The sequence below is a fragment of the Gorilla gorilla genome, chromosome 7, assembly GCF_029281585.2.
Source record: "Gorilla gorilla gorilla isolate KB3781 chromosome 7, NHGRI_mGorGor1-v2.1_pri, whole genome shotgun sequence".
Lineage (NCBI taxonomy): Eukaryota > Metazoa > Chordata > Mammalia > Primates > Hominidae > Gorilla > Gorilla gorilla.
Genome location: NC_073231.2, coordinates 150,187,637 through 150,201,203, shown reverse-complemented (window position 1 = coordinate 150,201,203; position 13,567 = coordinate 150,187,637).

The window sequence follows — 13,567 nt, the reverse complement described above, 5'->3', positions numbered from 1 at the left end:
TGGAAATTTGGAGCCCATTGTTAGGAAGTTAATAAGTGGGGTGCAGTGGTGTATACCTGTAGTCTCGGCTGCTCAGGAGGCTGAGGTGGGAGGACAGCTTAAACCCAGGAGTTCAAGGCTAGCCTGGACAACATAGTGAGACCCCAGCCTCTAATAAAATAAACAATACAAATAAAAATAAAGTTATTAAGAATTTCAAGATAGACTGGGCATGGTGGCTCACGCCTGTCATCCCAGCACTTTGGGAGGCCGAGGCGGGGGGATCATCTGAGGTCAGGAGTTCAAGACCAGCCCGACCAATATGGTGAAACCCTGTCTCTACTAAAAATATAAAATTAGCTGGGCGTGGTGATGCATGCCTGCAATCTCAGCTACTTGGGAGGCTGAAGGAATAGAATCGCTTGAACCTGGGAGGCGGAGGTTGCGGTGAGCGGAGATTGAGCCATTGCGCTCCAGCCTGGGTGACAGAGTGAGACTCTGTCCCAAAACGACAACAACAACAACAACAGCAACAAAAACCCAAGTATGGGGCCTTTCTGAGCCTGGGGCCCTGTGTGACTGCCCAGGTTGCAGGCTCATGAAGCCAGTTCTGCCTGGAACCATGACTTAGAGTCTCTACTTGACCCCCAATCCCAAGGCTGCTCAAAACTCACTGGGCACACAGGCACCCTGGCCCATCTCTGGGGCAGGATCTGGGGGCTACTGAAGTGGCTTTAGGTAATCCCTGGGAGCAATTGTTATTAACAGCACAAGTGCAGGGACCCCCACTCCCCGGAAGATGGGGCTCAAGGTGTCCTACAGTGGCAGCACCAAACTTAGGTTTGGGTTGAGGGCTCTGTTTCACTCAGGCAGGCAAAGTCCCTCCTCCCTGGAGCTGGTGATCTAAGAGGGACCCAGAATGAAGAGTGGTTGGAGGGGCAGGGTCCCTCTGGCTGGGGAGCTTTGGGAGAAGGGCATCCTGGGCAAAGAGTACACACAACACAAGGGCGTGATATAGGACTGAGCTGGGTGTGCTGGAGAAGCTGCAAGGGGATTGGGCTGGTCAGAGTAGAGAGGACAAGGGAGAAAGAGGCCTGAGATGAGGTGGGAAGGGCAGGCAGCGTCCTTGGAGGCCATAGCTCAGAGCTTTAGTCCTGTGTGCCATGGGAATCTGCTGGAGAGCTGTAAGCAGAGATGCACTAAGACCCAGGGAGGGAGTGGTGGGGAAAGGCCAGGAGGCTGCAGGAATTGTGCACGGAGGAAAGGGAGCTGGAGGGGCAGAGGGGAACAGAGAGGAGCAAGGACCACAGGCAGTTCTGAGCTCTGGCTCTGTGGAGGGGATTTGCTGCTGGGCGGGAAGTGGGCTGGGAAGAAAAGTGACTCAGGGGAGTCCAGAGTTTCTGGCCTGGGTACTGGGGCTGGTGGCTATGGGGAGAGGGGTTGGCAGTCAGGAGTTCTGAATTAGACAAGGCCTGAGGAGCTTACAGGACCTTGTGGGGGAGATTTTGAAAAGGCAGAAAGGCCCTGGGGAGAAAGGAAAGGGGGAAGCACAGACCTGAAACCATCATGCCCTGGGAGGTCCCTAAAGCTAAAGCACTAGATGAGATGTCTCTGGCAACGCAGAAGATGGGGGAGAACAGGAGTAGGGCCAAGGATGGAGCTCCGGCATCAGACACAGAGGCAGACAAGGGGCCACGGGGGAAGAGGACCCAAACAGAGGGAGAAGGAACTCATGTTGAGTAAGATGGGGACTCATAAGAGGCACGAACGCCCCTGCAGGAACAGCCTCAAGAAGGGGCCTCAGCAGCACAGAACTGGGGAGGGGAGGAGGGAGGGAGAGAGGGTGGAAAGAAGAGGAGAGTAAAGCTCACACAGCAAGTTTCACTGTCATGGGCAGAGAAACCAGGGGGCAGCTTGCAGGAGGAAGGTCTTGCTTGTTGGTGTGCAGGTGCGCATGGCCCAATAGAGATTTTATTTATTTATTTATTTATTGAGACCGAGTCTTGCTCTGTCACCCAGGCTGCAGCGCAGTGGCGATCTCGGCTCGCTGCAACCTCTGCTTCCTGAGCTCAAGTAATTCTCCTGCCTCAGCCTCCCGAGTACCTGGGATTACAGGCATGTGCCATCATACCCGGCTAATTTTTGTATTTTTAGTAGAGACGGGGTTTCACCATGTTGGGGCCAGGCTGGTCTTGAACTCCTGACCTCAGGTGATCCACCCGCCTTGGCCTCCCAAAGTGCTGGAATTACTCTGTCTCAAAACAAACAAACAAACCGATAGAATTAGGGAGCTCTATGAGTGTAGAGTTGCCCTACTAGTCCTGCATGGCTTCTAATGGACTCTATTTATGTGAAAGAGACAAATTTCCAGTTTAAGCCACTGTAATTTACATTTGTTGTTGTTGTTGAGATGGAGTTTCCCTCTTTTGCCCAGGCTGGAGTGCAGTGGTATGATCTCAGCTCACTGCAACCTCTGCCTTCCTGTTCCAAGTGATTCTCCTGCCTCAGCGTCCCAAATAGCTGGGATTACAGGTGCCCGCCACCATGCCTGGCTAATTTTTGTATTTTCAGTAGAGACAGAGTTTCACCATGCTGGCCAGGCTGGTCTCAAACTCCTGACCTCGTGATCTGCCTGCCTCGGCCTCCTAAAGTGCTGGGATGACAGGTGTGAGCCACCGTGCCCGGCCTATTTGATCCACCTTCCTTGGCCTCCTAAAGTGTTAGGATTATAGGCATGAGCCACTGCACCCAGCCTATTTGGAGTTTTCTAACAGTTGCTGGCAAGTGTGATTCTAACTAATAAGATTATTAGGCTGAACGTTGTGGCTTGCACCTGTGATGCTAGCACTTTGGGAGGCTAAAGCAGGTGGACTGCTTGAACCCAGGAGTTCAAGACCAGCCTGGGTAACATGGTGAACCTTGTCTCTACAGAAAATACAAAAATTAGCCAGATGCGGTTCTGCACACCTGTAGTCTCAACTACTTGGGAGGCTGGGCTGAGGCAAGAGAATCGCTTGAGCCCAGGAGTTTGAGACCACGCTAGACAGCATAGTGACACCCCATCTCTTAAAAAAAAAAATGGTTGGCCGGGTACAGTGGCTCACGCCTGTAATCCCAGCACTTTGGGAGGCCAAGGCGGGAGGATCACAAGGTCAGGAGATCCTGGCTAACACGGTGAAACCCCGTCTCTACTAAAAATACAAAAAAAAATTAGCCGGGCGTGGTGGTGGGCACCTGTAGTCCCAGCTACTTGGGAGGCTGAGGCAGGAGAATGGCGTGAACCCAGGAGGCGGAGCTTGCGGTGAGCCAAGATGGCGCCACTACACTCCAGCCTGGGCGACAGAGCGAGACTCTGTCTCAAAAAAAAAAAAAAAGGTTATTAGCTTTGAAGGTGGAGGGGATTAGCAGGTTTTAAGTCAAAAAGACGAGGCGTGAAATAGTCTTCCCAGGGAGGGAAAGGATAGTAAGATTGTCAGGCAATGTGGGGTGCTCAGTTGAGATGTGTGTCATGCATGTGAAGGGTCAGTGGATGTGGTGGTTTTTCTATAGCAAAGGTTTGCTGCTTAGATGCAGGTGTGGAGTAGGCAGTTAGTTGGGTCAAACAAGGGTAGGTGGCCGGGCCTGGTGGCTCATGCCTGTAATCCCAGCACTTTAGGGGATCGAGGTGGGCGGATCACCTGAGCTCAGGAGTTCGAGACCAGCTTGGCCAACATGGTGAAACCCCATCTCTACTAAAAATACAAAAATTAGCTGGGCGAGGTGGTGGGCTCCTGTAATCCCAGCCACTCGAGAGGCTGAGGCAGTAGAATCGCTTGAACCCAGGAGGTGGAGGTTGCAGTGAGCCCAGATCACGCCACTGCACTCCAACCTTGGCAACAAGAGCGAAACTCTGTCTCAAAAAAAGAAAAGAAAAGAAAAGAAAAAAGGGCTAGGTGTGGTGGCTCACGCCTATAATCCCAGCAGTTTGGGGGGCTGAGGCAGGTGGATCACAAGGTCGGGAGTTCGAGACCAGCCTGGCCAACATGGCGAAACCCCGTCTCTACTAAAAATAGAAAATTAGCCGGGCATGGTGGCAGTTGCCTGTAATCACAGCTACTCAGGAGGCTGAGGGAGGAGAATCGCTTGAACCCGGAAGGCAGAGGTTGCAGTGAGCCGAGATTACACCACTGCACTCCAGCCTGGGGGACAGAGCAAGACTCCGTCTCAAAAAAAAAAGAAAAGAAAAGAAAAGAAAAATAGTAACTTGACAGCGGAAGAATCTGGCAGATGCCATGTTAACCAGGTGACTGAGGTCAGCCTCACCAGTGATGTCACAGTGACGTCACATGAGCCCTGCGATGATGTAATGAGAAGACCACATCGCCTCCGTGGTCTCCTCCCCACACCCCAACCCCTCATCACGAGAGCACATCAGACAAACCCCAACTGAGGGACATTTTACCAAACACTCATTCAATCTATAAAATTGAGTAGTGCTCCTCAAAACTGTGAAGATCATGAAAAACAGGGAAAGACTGATAAATTGTCACAGACCACAGACTAAAGAGACGTGATAGCTAAATGCAAAGTCGTATCTTGAATTGATTTCTGTAACAGATAGAGGATGTAGATGGAAAAACTAGTGAAATCCAAATAAAGCCTGGAGTTAGCAGTAACATATCAAGGTTGGTTTCTTTTTTTTTTCTTTTTTTTTTTTTTTTGCGACGGAGTCTTACTGTGTCACTGAGACTGGAGTGCAGTGGTGCTGTGTCAGCTCATTGCAACCTCCGTCTCCTGAGTTCAAGCAATTCTGCCTCAGCCTCCCAAGTAGCTGGGATTTCAGGTGCCCACCACCATGCTAGTTTTTTTATATTTTTAGCAGAGATGGGGTTTCACCATGTTGGCCAGTCTGGTCACAAACTCCTGACCTCAGGGGATCCACCCGCCTCGGCCTCCCAAAGTGCTGGGATGACAGGCGTGAGCCACCACGCCCAGCCCAATGTTGGTGTCTTAACTGTGACAAAGGAACCATAGGCATGGAAGACAGGCGGGGCTCAGTGGCTCACAACTGTAATCCCAGCACTTTGACAGGACAAGGCAGGAGGCTCCCTTGAGCCCAGGAGTTCAAGCCCAGCCTGGGCAACATGGTGATACCTCGTCTCTACAAAAAAAAAAAAATTTTTTTTTTTTGAGACGGAGTCTCAATCTGTTACCCAGGCTGGTGGGTGCTGGGTGTGATCCCAGTTCACTGCAATCTCCACCTCCTGGGTTCAAGTGATTCTCCTGCCTCAGTCTCCCCAGTAGCTGGGATTACAGGCATGCATTACCAGGCTGGGCTAATTTTTGTATTTTTTTTTTTTTTTAGTAGAGACAGAGTTTCACCATGTTGCCCAGGCTGGTCTTGAACTCCTGACCTCAAGTGATCTGCCTGCCTCGGCCTCCCAAAGTGCTGGGATTACAGGCGTGAGCCACCATGCCCAGCCAACTTTTTTAAAATTAGCTGGATACAGTGACATGCACCTGTGGCTGAGGTGGCAGGGTCACTTGAGCCCAAGAGGTCAAGGCTGCAGTGAGCTGTGATTGTACCACTGCACTCCAGCCTGGACAACAGGATGAGACCCTGTTTTTTTTTTTTTTTTTTTTTTTTGAGATGGAGTCCCACTCTATCGCCCAGGCTGGAGTGCAGTGGCGTGATCTCGGCTCACTGCAAGCTCCACCTTCCGGGTTCACGCCATTCTCCTGCCTCAGCTTCCCGAGTAGCTGGGACTACAGGCGCCCGCCACCACGCCCAGCTAATTTTTTTTGTATTTTTAGTAGAGACGGGGTTTCACCGTGTTAGCCAGGATGGTCTTGATCTCCTGACCTTGTGATCCACCTGCCTTGGCTTCCCAGAGTGCTGGGATTCCAGGCGTGAGCCACCAAGCCCAGCCTTTTTGTTTTTGTTTTTTTTTGAGATGGAGTTTCTCTCTTGTTGCCCAGGCTGGAGTGCGATGGTGTGATCTTGGCTCACTGCAACCTCCGCCTCCTGAGTTCATGCATTTCTCCTGCCTCAGCCTCCTGAGTAGCTGGGATTACAGTACAGGCATGAGCCACCACGCCTGGCTAATTCTATATTTTTAGTAGAGACGAGGTTTCACTATGTTGACCAGGCTGGTCTCGAACTCCTGACCTCAGGTGATCTGCCCACCTCGGCCTCCCAAAGTGCTAGGATTATAGGCGTGAGCCACCTCGCCTGGCTGACCCTGTCTTTAAAAAAAAAAAAAAAAAGGCCACCCTACGCCACCATCACTTGAGCTAATTAAATCTGCATGCAATGGGCCTATTTCCCAATATTGTCATATTCTGAGATATTCTGAGACACTGTGGATTAGGGCTTCAACACATTCTTATTTGGTGGCTGGGCATTTCATCCCATACCAGGCCCCTCCACATTTTTGCCTGCATCTCGTGGCCCAGAACCCAGCATCAGGTGCAGCTGTGTCTCCAGGTTGCTGTGGCAACGCCTCTCTGGACTCCTGCTGACAACGGCTCATCTTCCTCCATCCTCCTCTTGGGCTCCTTCATTCCCAGTCTCTGTTGACAGTCTCCTCAGGCCTCTGCTTGCCATGCCACCCAGTCCTGGAGCCAGTGCCACTGATTTTAGGTATTTGGTCCAGCAGCACCCCGCTTCCAGCTGCCAACTTCTATTTCAGTCACCTATCTGCTGTGTAAAATGTAGACGCTAGTAGCAACTTTTTTTTCTTTTTGAGATGGAGTCTTGCTCTGTCACCCAGGCTGGAGCACAGTGGTGTGATCTTGGCTCACTGCAACCTCCGCCTTCCTGGTTCAAGCGATTCTCCTGCCTCAGCCTCCCAAGTAGCTGTGATTACAGGCATGTGCCACCATGCCCCGCTAATTTTTATTTTGTTTTGTTTTTGAGACAGAGTTTTGCTCTTGTTGCCCAGGCTGGAATGCAATGGCACGATCTTGGTTCACTGAGACCTCTGCCTTCCGGGCTCAAGCGATTCTTCTGCCTCAGCCTCCCTAGTAGCTGGGATTATAGGCATCCACCACCACGTCCAGCTAATTTTTTTGTATTTTTGTAGAGATGGGGTTTCACTATGTTGGCCAGGCTGGTCTCGAACTCCTGATCTCAGGTGATCCACCTCCCTCAGCCTCCCAAAGTTCTGGGATTACAGGTGTGAGCCACTGTGCCCGGCTAATTTTTTTTTTTTTTTTTTTTTTTTTTGAGATGGAGTTTCGCTCTTGTTGCCCAGGCTGGAGTGCAGTGGCCATCTTGGCTCGCCGCAACCTCCGCCCCCCAGGTTCAAGTGATTCTTCTGCCTCAGCCTCCCAAGTAGCTGGGACTACAGGCATGCACTACCACGTCCGGCTAATTTTGTATTTTTAGTAGAGACAGGGCTTCACCATGTTGGTCAGGCTGGTCTCAAACTCCCAACCTCAGGTGATCTGCCCACCTCAGCCTCCCAAAGTGCTGGGATTACAGGTGTGAGCCACTTGCACCTGGCCTAATTTTTGTATGTTTTAGTAGAGACAGGGTTTCACCATATTGGCCAGGCTGCTCTTGAATGCCTGACCTTAGGTGATCTGTCCGCCTCGGCCTCCCACAGTGCTGGGATAACAGGCGTGAGCCACCGTGCCCAGCCAGTAGCAACTTATTATTTATCCAATCGTTCAGGCTGACTGGCTCCATGGGGCAGTTCTACCCCAAGCATTGTAGCTGGGGTTACTTGTGTGACTGCATTTGGCTGGGAGGTCTGCTGGGGCTGGACCATCTGTAGCACTTGTCCCACAGAAACGCTCTGCGTGGCCTGTCCTCAACAGCCCCGTCGGAGCTCTTGCCAGCCGTAGCTGCAGGCATCCCAAAGTGAGCGAGAGCTCTGGAGTCACCCCACGGTGTGCGTGGTCACAGCCTTGGTTTGCACCAATCTTGCTGATGCCCACAGCCGGACCCAGGTCAATATCGGAGGGGGCACCTCAAGAGCTATGCCCGGAGGAACAATTCCTGGGGCTCCATGAGAGCAGCGGCCATAGGCAGAGAGACGTGGTGGGGCTGAAGGCTCTACTAAGTTTGAGGTGTTGGAGTGAGAGTACCAGGGTAGAGGAGCTGAGGGTGGGAGAGGGCAAGGAGATGATGGGGTTTCTGGAAGGAGCCTTGGGCCCCCCTGCAGGGTGAACAGGCATGAGAAGAAGCCCAGGACGGCTGGGCCAGGGTGAGGAGTAGAAACGGTTGTTGCAGAGGCACTGTCCCCAGGGACTTTTCAGCCAACAGGAGAGTGTGGAGAGGACCATCAGGCCCAAATGCCTTCAGGGAACCTGGGGTAGGGGAGCATGGGGGCTACGGGGTGGAAGTGGGGACAGGAGTGTGAACTTGGCTGGAAAGATCACATTCTATTGGAGGGAGCAGAATAAAGCTCTGGGAAGGGACTCTGAGCCTGAGTTTGGAGCTTTAGGACATTTACAAGACTGCCCTAGGGATGGACGTCTGTGGAGGGAGGGCGAGGAGGTCAGATGAGGCCGAGGGAGGAGTGATGGCCACCCAGGAGCAACAGCCCCTGCTGGCCCCCAAAGGCCTGAGCCGAGATCGCCCATCAAGGTTGTCCTGCCTCAGGCAGGAATGCCAGGGCCTCCATCAGTCACCAGGTGTGGCCACCCCTAGGAGGGTGTGGCCCTGGGCGAGGGGCTCTGCAGCTGCAGCCATCCCTCAAGGCTGCTGGTGACAAGACTCCCAGCAGCTGGGACAGCAGGAAGCCACACCACGGGCAGGTCCAGGAAGGTGAAGGTGGGGAGGCTCATGTTGCATCAGGAATTAGGAGGCTGCATAGGAGGCCGTCGACACTGGGCCTCCACTGTGCAGGCAGGTCAGTGCCCCCTGGCCACTTCCAGAGCCCTCCTCATATCACCCTGCTAGGAAAGAAGTGAACCCAGCTGCCAGGAATGCTTGCAGTGCTTAGGTGGGGCCCGGCTGCCCTCTGGTGGAAGCCCTTTCCTCCCCCTCCTCTGGAGTCACCTCCTCCGCCCCTGCCTCTTCCTCCCCCACCTCTTTCCTCCTCACATCCCCCGTCTCTGCCTCCTCCCAGGCCTCTCTCAGGTTCCCCTAGTCTCTTCTCAATGTCTCCTTTATAACTTTATACCTGCCCCGAAGGACCATCCTGTAGGGCATGGAAGTATCCTGTGTCTCTGTAGGTGAGTGGGTTACAAGAGAATATGTGTTTTTAAAGCTGATGGAATTCTACATTTAAGATATTTTACATATGAAAATTGTATCTTCAGTTGGCCGGGCGCAGTGGCTCACGCCTGTAATCCCAGCACCTTGGGAGGCCAAGGCGGGCGGATCACAAGGTCAGGAGATCGAGATCATCCTGGCTAACACGGTGAAACTCCGTCTCTACTAAAAATACAAAAAAATTAGCCGGGCGTAGTGGTGGGCGCCTGTAGTCCCAGCTACTCAGGAAGCTGAGGCAGGAGAATGGTGTGAACCCGGGAGGCGGAGCTTGCAGTGAGCCGAGATTGCACCACTGTGCTCCAGCCTGGGCAAGAGCAAGACTCTGTCTCAAAAAAAAAAAAAAAAGAAAAGAAAAGAAAAAAAAAAAAGAAAATTATATCTCCAGTTTAGAGAAATTAAGTGACCCCTGCCTAAAGCTGAAGGTCTGAGCAGGTCAGGCAGTTGGACCTCTTGGAAGGGGTTGTGATTTGGGCCACTTCAGGACTGCTGGCCTCTCTGCTATGCAGCCAGGGGGACACAGGAGACTGAGGGGTTGCCCTGCTGAAAGCAAGAAGGAGGCGGGGTCCAATCCTGTCTCCAGGCACCCCCAGCTCAAGCTGGGCTGGGCCCGAGTAGGAGCCTGAGGCCCAGCTCTGCAGCTCCTTAGCTGCACCCCCACCCTTGCTCATGTGTACCGCTCATGTCTTTATCAAGAGAAAATGGCTGTGTTGTTTTTTGTTTTTTCTTGAGACAGAGTCTCGTTCTGTTGCCCAGGCTGGAGTGCAGTGGTGCAATCTTGGCTCACTGCAACTTCCGTTGCAGTGAATTCCTCCTGATTTCAAGGAATTCTCTGCCTCAGCCTCCCAAGTTGCTGGGATTACAGGCGCCTGCCACCACACCCGGCTAATTTTTGTATTTTTAGTAGAGACATGGTTTCACCATGTTGGCCAGGCTGGTCTTGAACTCCTGATCTCCTGATCCATCTGCCTTGGCCTCCCAAAGTGCTGGGATTGCAGGCATGAGCACCACACCCAGCTACACCTGGCTAATTTGTGTGTGTGTATATATATTTATATATATATATATATTTTATATATATATATATATATATATATATATATATATGATTTGTTGTTGTTGTTGCTGAGGCAGAGTCTCGTTCTGTTGCCCAGGCTGGAGTGCAGTGGTGCAGTTTCAGCTCACTGCAACCTCTGCCACTCTGGTTCAAACGATTCTCCTGCCTCAGCCTCCCAAGTAGCTGGGATTACAGGCGCTTGCCACCACGCCTGGCTAATTTTTTGTATTTTTAGTAGAGATGAGGTTTCTCCATGTTGGCCAGGCTGGTCTCGAACCCCTGACCTCAGGTGATCCGCCCACCTTGGCCTCCCAAAGTGCTGAGATTACAGGCATGAGCCACCATGCCCAGCCAATTTTTGTATTTTTAGTAGAGACGGGGTTTCACCATGTTGGCCAGGCTGGTCTCAAACTCCTGACTTCAAGTGATCCACCCACCTCAGCCCCCCAGAGTGTCGGGTTTACAGGTGTGAGCCACTGCGCCCTGCCAAAGATGGCGTTTTGTGATGCCATGTCTGGGATTTGCTTCAAAATGATGAGGGAGTCGGGGAGGAAGCAAGACGCCTATAGGCTGTTTTTTTTGTTGTTTTTTGTTTTTTGTTTTTCAGATGGAGTCTCACTCTGTCTCCCAGGCTGGAGTGCAGTGGCGCGATCTTGGCTCACTGCAAGCTCCACCTCCTGGGTTCACGCCATTCTCCTGCCTCAGCCTCCTGAGTAGCTGGGACTACAGGCACCCACCACGACGCCTGGCTAATTTTCTTTTGTATTTTTAGTAGAGACGGGGTTTCACCGTGTTAGTCAGGATGGTCTCTATCTCTTGACCTCATGATCTGCCCGCCTCAGCCTCCCAAAGTGCTGGGATTACAGGCGCCCGGCCACCCATAGGCTGCTTATTGGGCAAGCACCCAAGGTGCTTATTGGGCAAGAGGGGAACCTGCATTAACTGGCTCTCTGCACATCTGTGCATATTTCATATTTTCTGTAATAAAACAAGAAAAAACCCTGAAATTTGCATTTTGTCCTTTAATTTGCATGTCTTTGATTCCTTTTTTTTTTTTTTAAAGACAGAGTCTAGCTCTGTTGCCCAGGCTGGAGTGCAATGGAGTGCAAGGGTACAATCTCAGCTCACTGGAACTTCTGCCTCCTGGGTTCAAGCAATTCTCCTGCTTCAGCCTCCCAAGTAGCTGGGATTACAGGTGTGTGCGCCACCACGCCCAGCTAATTTTTGTATTTTTAGTAGAGACGGGGTTTCACCACGTTGGCCAGGCTGGTCTCGAACTCCTGACCTCAAGTGATCCACCCGTTTTGGCCTCCCAAAGTGCTGGGATTACAGATGAGCCACTGCACCCAGCCAGCATGTGTGTGATTCCTAATAAGATCTCTTATTTCTTCTGTAGTCAATCACCTGCTAAGCCCTTTGGAGTCTCAGCATCTTTGTTCTGTAAAAAGTTCATTTATACCAGTTATTTCTCCCGACAATCAGAATGTTAACCTGTTGTTATGTTTAGTGCAGGTGTTTTCTGGCACTGACACTTGCCCTTGCTCTCTGCTTCTCGTTTTCACACGCACATTTCCAGTTGTGCTGCAACCTTGCTCCTGTGGATCCTCCAAAGCTCCTGCCCAGCAGGGACCAAGTCTGCCCACTGGCTTTTCTGGGCCACTCTTCACGCCCTTGTCCCCATGCCTACCCCCCAACCCCACCAGAGCCATTTTGGAATACAGACCCACCCCCCATCCTGAAACCTTCCCCAGGGGCTCCATCCCCAGCGACCCCACATCCTCCCTGCTGAGGGCCCTCCTTCCATGCTGTCCCTCCCCACAGTCCTCTCTGGGGGCTGCTTTCTCTCTCCCCCAAATACTCCTGTGCTCCTGGCTGAGGCCTGCAGACCCCAATTCCCTCCTCTCCTTGAGCGTCCCAGCTGGAGCACGTGTCATCGGCCACCAACCACCCAGCAGCAGCTCTCACTATGGCTTCGCCCCCACCCATCGCTGCCTGAATTCCTGGTGGTCTAATGTTCTCGTGGATGAACCACTGCAGACTGCCTGTCCCCTCCAAGCCTTGATCTCTTCTCCAAGGCAATGTCCTCATCTTCTAATCCAACTGTGCTCCATCACCACCAGTAACTGCATCCCATACCTGTCACCTCCATTCAACACCCTATTATCTGCCCATCGCTTCTGTCCAGCAGGGTGGACCCTCGGATCTGGGCTGTCCACTGATTTCCTGGGTTGGAGCCTCAATAGGGCAGGGGTGGGTGAGAATGCAACTGCAGGATCTGAGGGTGGGCACACCAGGGGCTCTGGCTTTGCTGAGGGTGGGGTGCTGGAGACACAAGAGTGGGGACCCCTGACCCTTATGGCTGACCTTTCCACAACATGGGGCCTGGGAGGGGCAGGGAGAGGTGCGGCCAGCAGCAGAGGGCACAGAGGGTTCAGAGCCAACACTGCACCCACCCGAAGGGACAAGGGGGCAGAACTGGGGCTTGCATCAGGGCGGCAGGAAGAGACTCCCCAAGAGGGGCTCTGCAGACAGTGGCTAGGGGGACCACGACTTTAATTGGCTGGGGACCCAGGCAGCCTTGCCTGGGGACCCTGACCATCTCCTCTCCTGCAACAAAGCCTCCCAAGGCCCCAGCTCTCAGTAAGAGACTCGGGGAGGCCTCCCATGCAGGAGGGCTGACACTTCCAAAGCGTGAGAATCGTCCACTGTCCTCCTCCAGCCTCTCCTAGCTGGGGCCCAGGACTGGGGCACCACAGCGACCTCCTGACGCTGGGGGTGAGGGGGAAGGGGGGGATCAGGATGCTGGTGGGGGGGCGGGGCGAGGAAGCCCAAGTAATTGCGCCCGGGTCGCATGTGCTCTCCGCACCCCGGTCGGTGCAGACTGATGGCCAAGGCCTGGACCCAGCTGTCCCTCCCCGCCAGGGGTCCCGGGGGGCTGCGGGCTCCACCCGAGCGGGAGCAAGGGCCGCCCCAATGGTTCCCGCGGGAACGCCTGGCCACGGGACACATGTGTGCCGCTGTGATGCTTCTTCCGTCAAGGGGACCGGGGGCAAAAGGGGCGAGGAGCTTGACACAGAGAGGCAGGTATATGCACAGAGGCACGAGAGGAAGGGGCTGAGAGGGTGGATGGAGGGACAAGGAAACGGGGTGAGTGCAGGGCGACAGGAATGGCGCGGGGAGAAGGGACGAAGTGGGAGGAGCAGAGGACAGAAACGGGGGGTGGGGGGACAGGGCAGACGAACGGAAGAATGGGGGAAGGGGACAGAGTTGGGGGTCGGAGGACCCGGAGGGTGGGGACAGAGAGGCAAGAATACTAGGACGAACGGAGG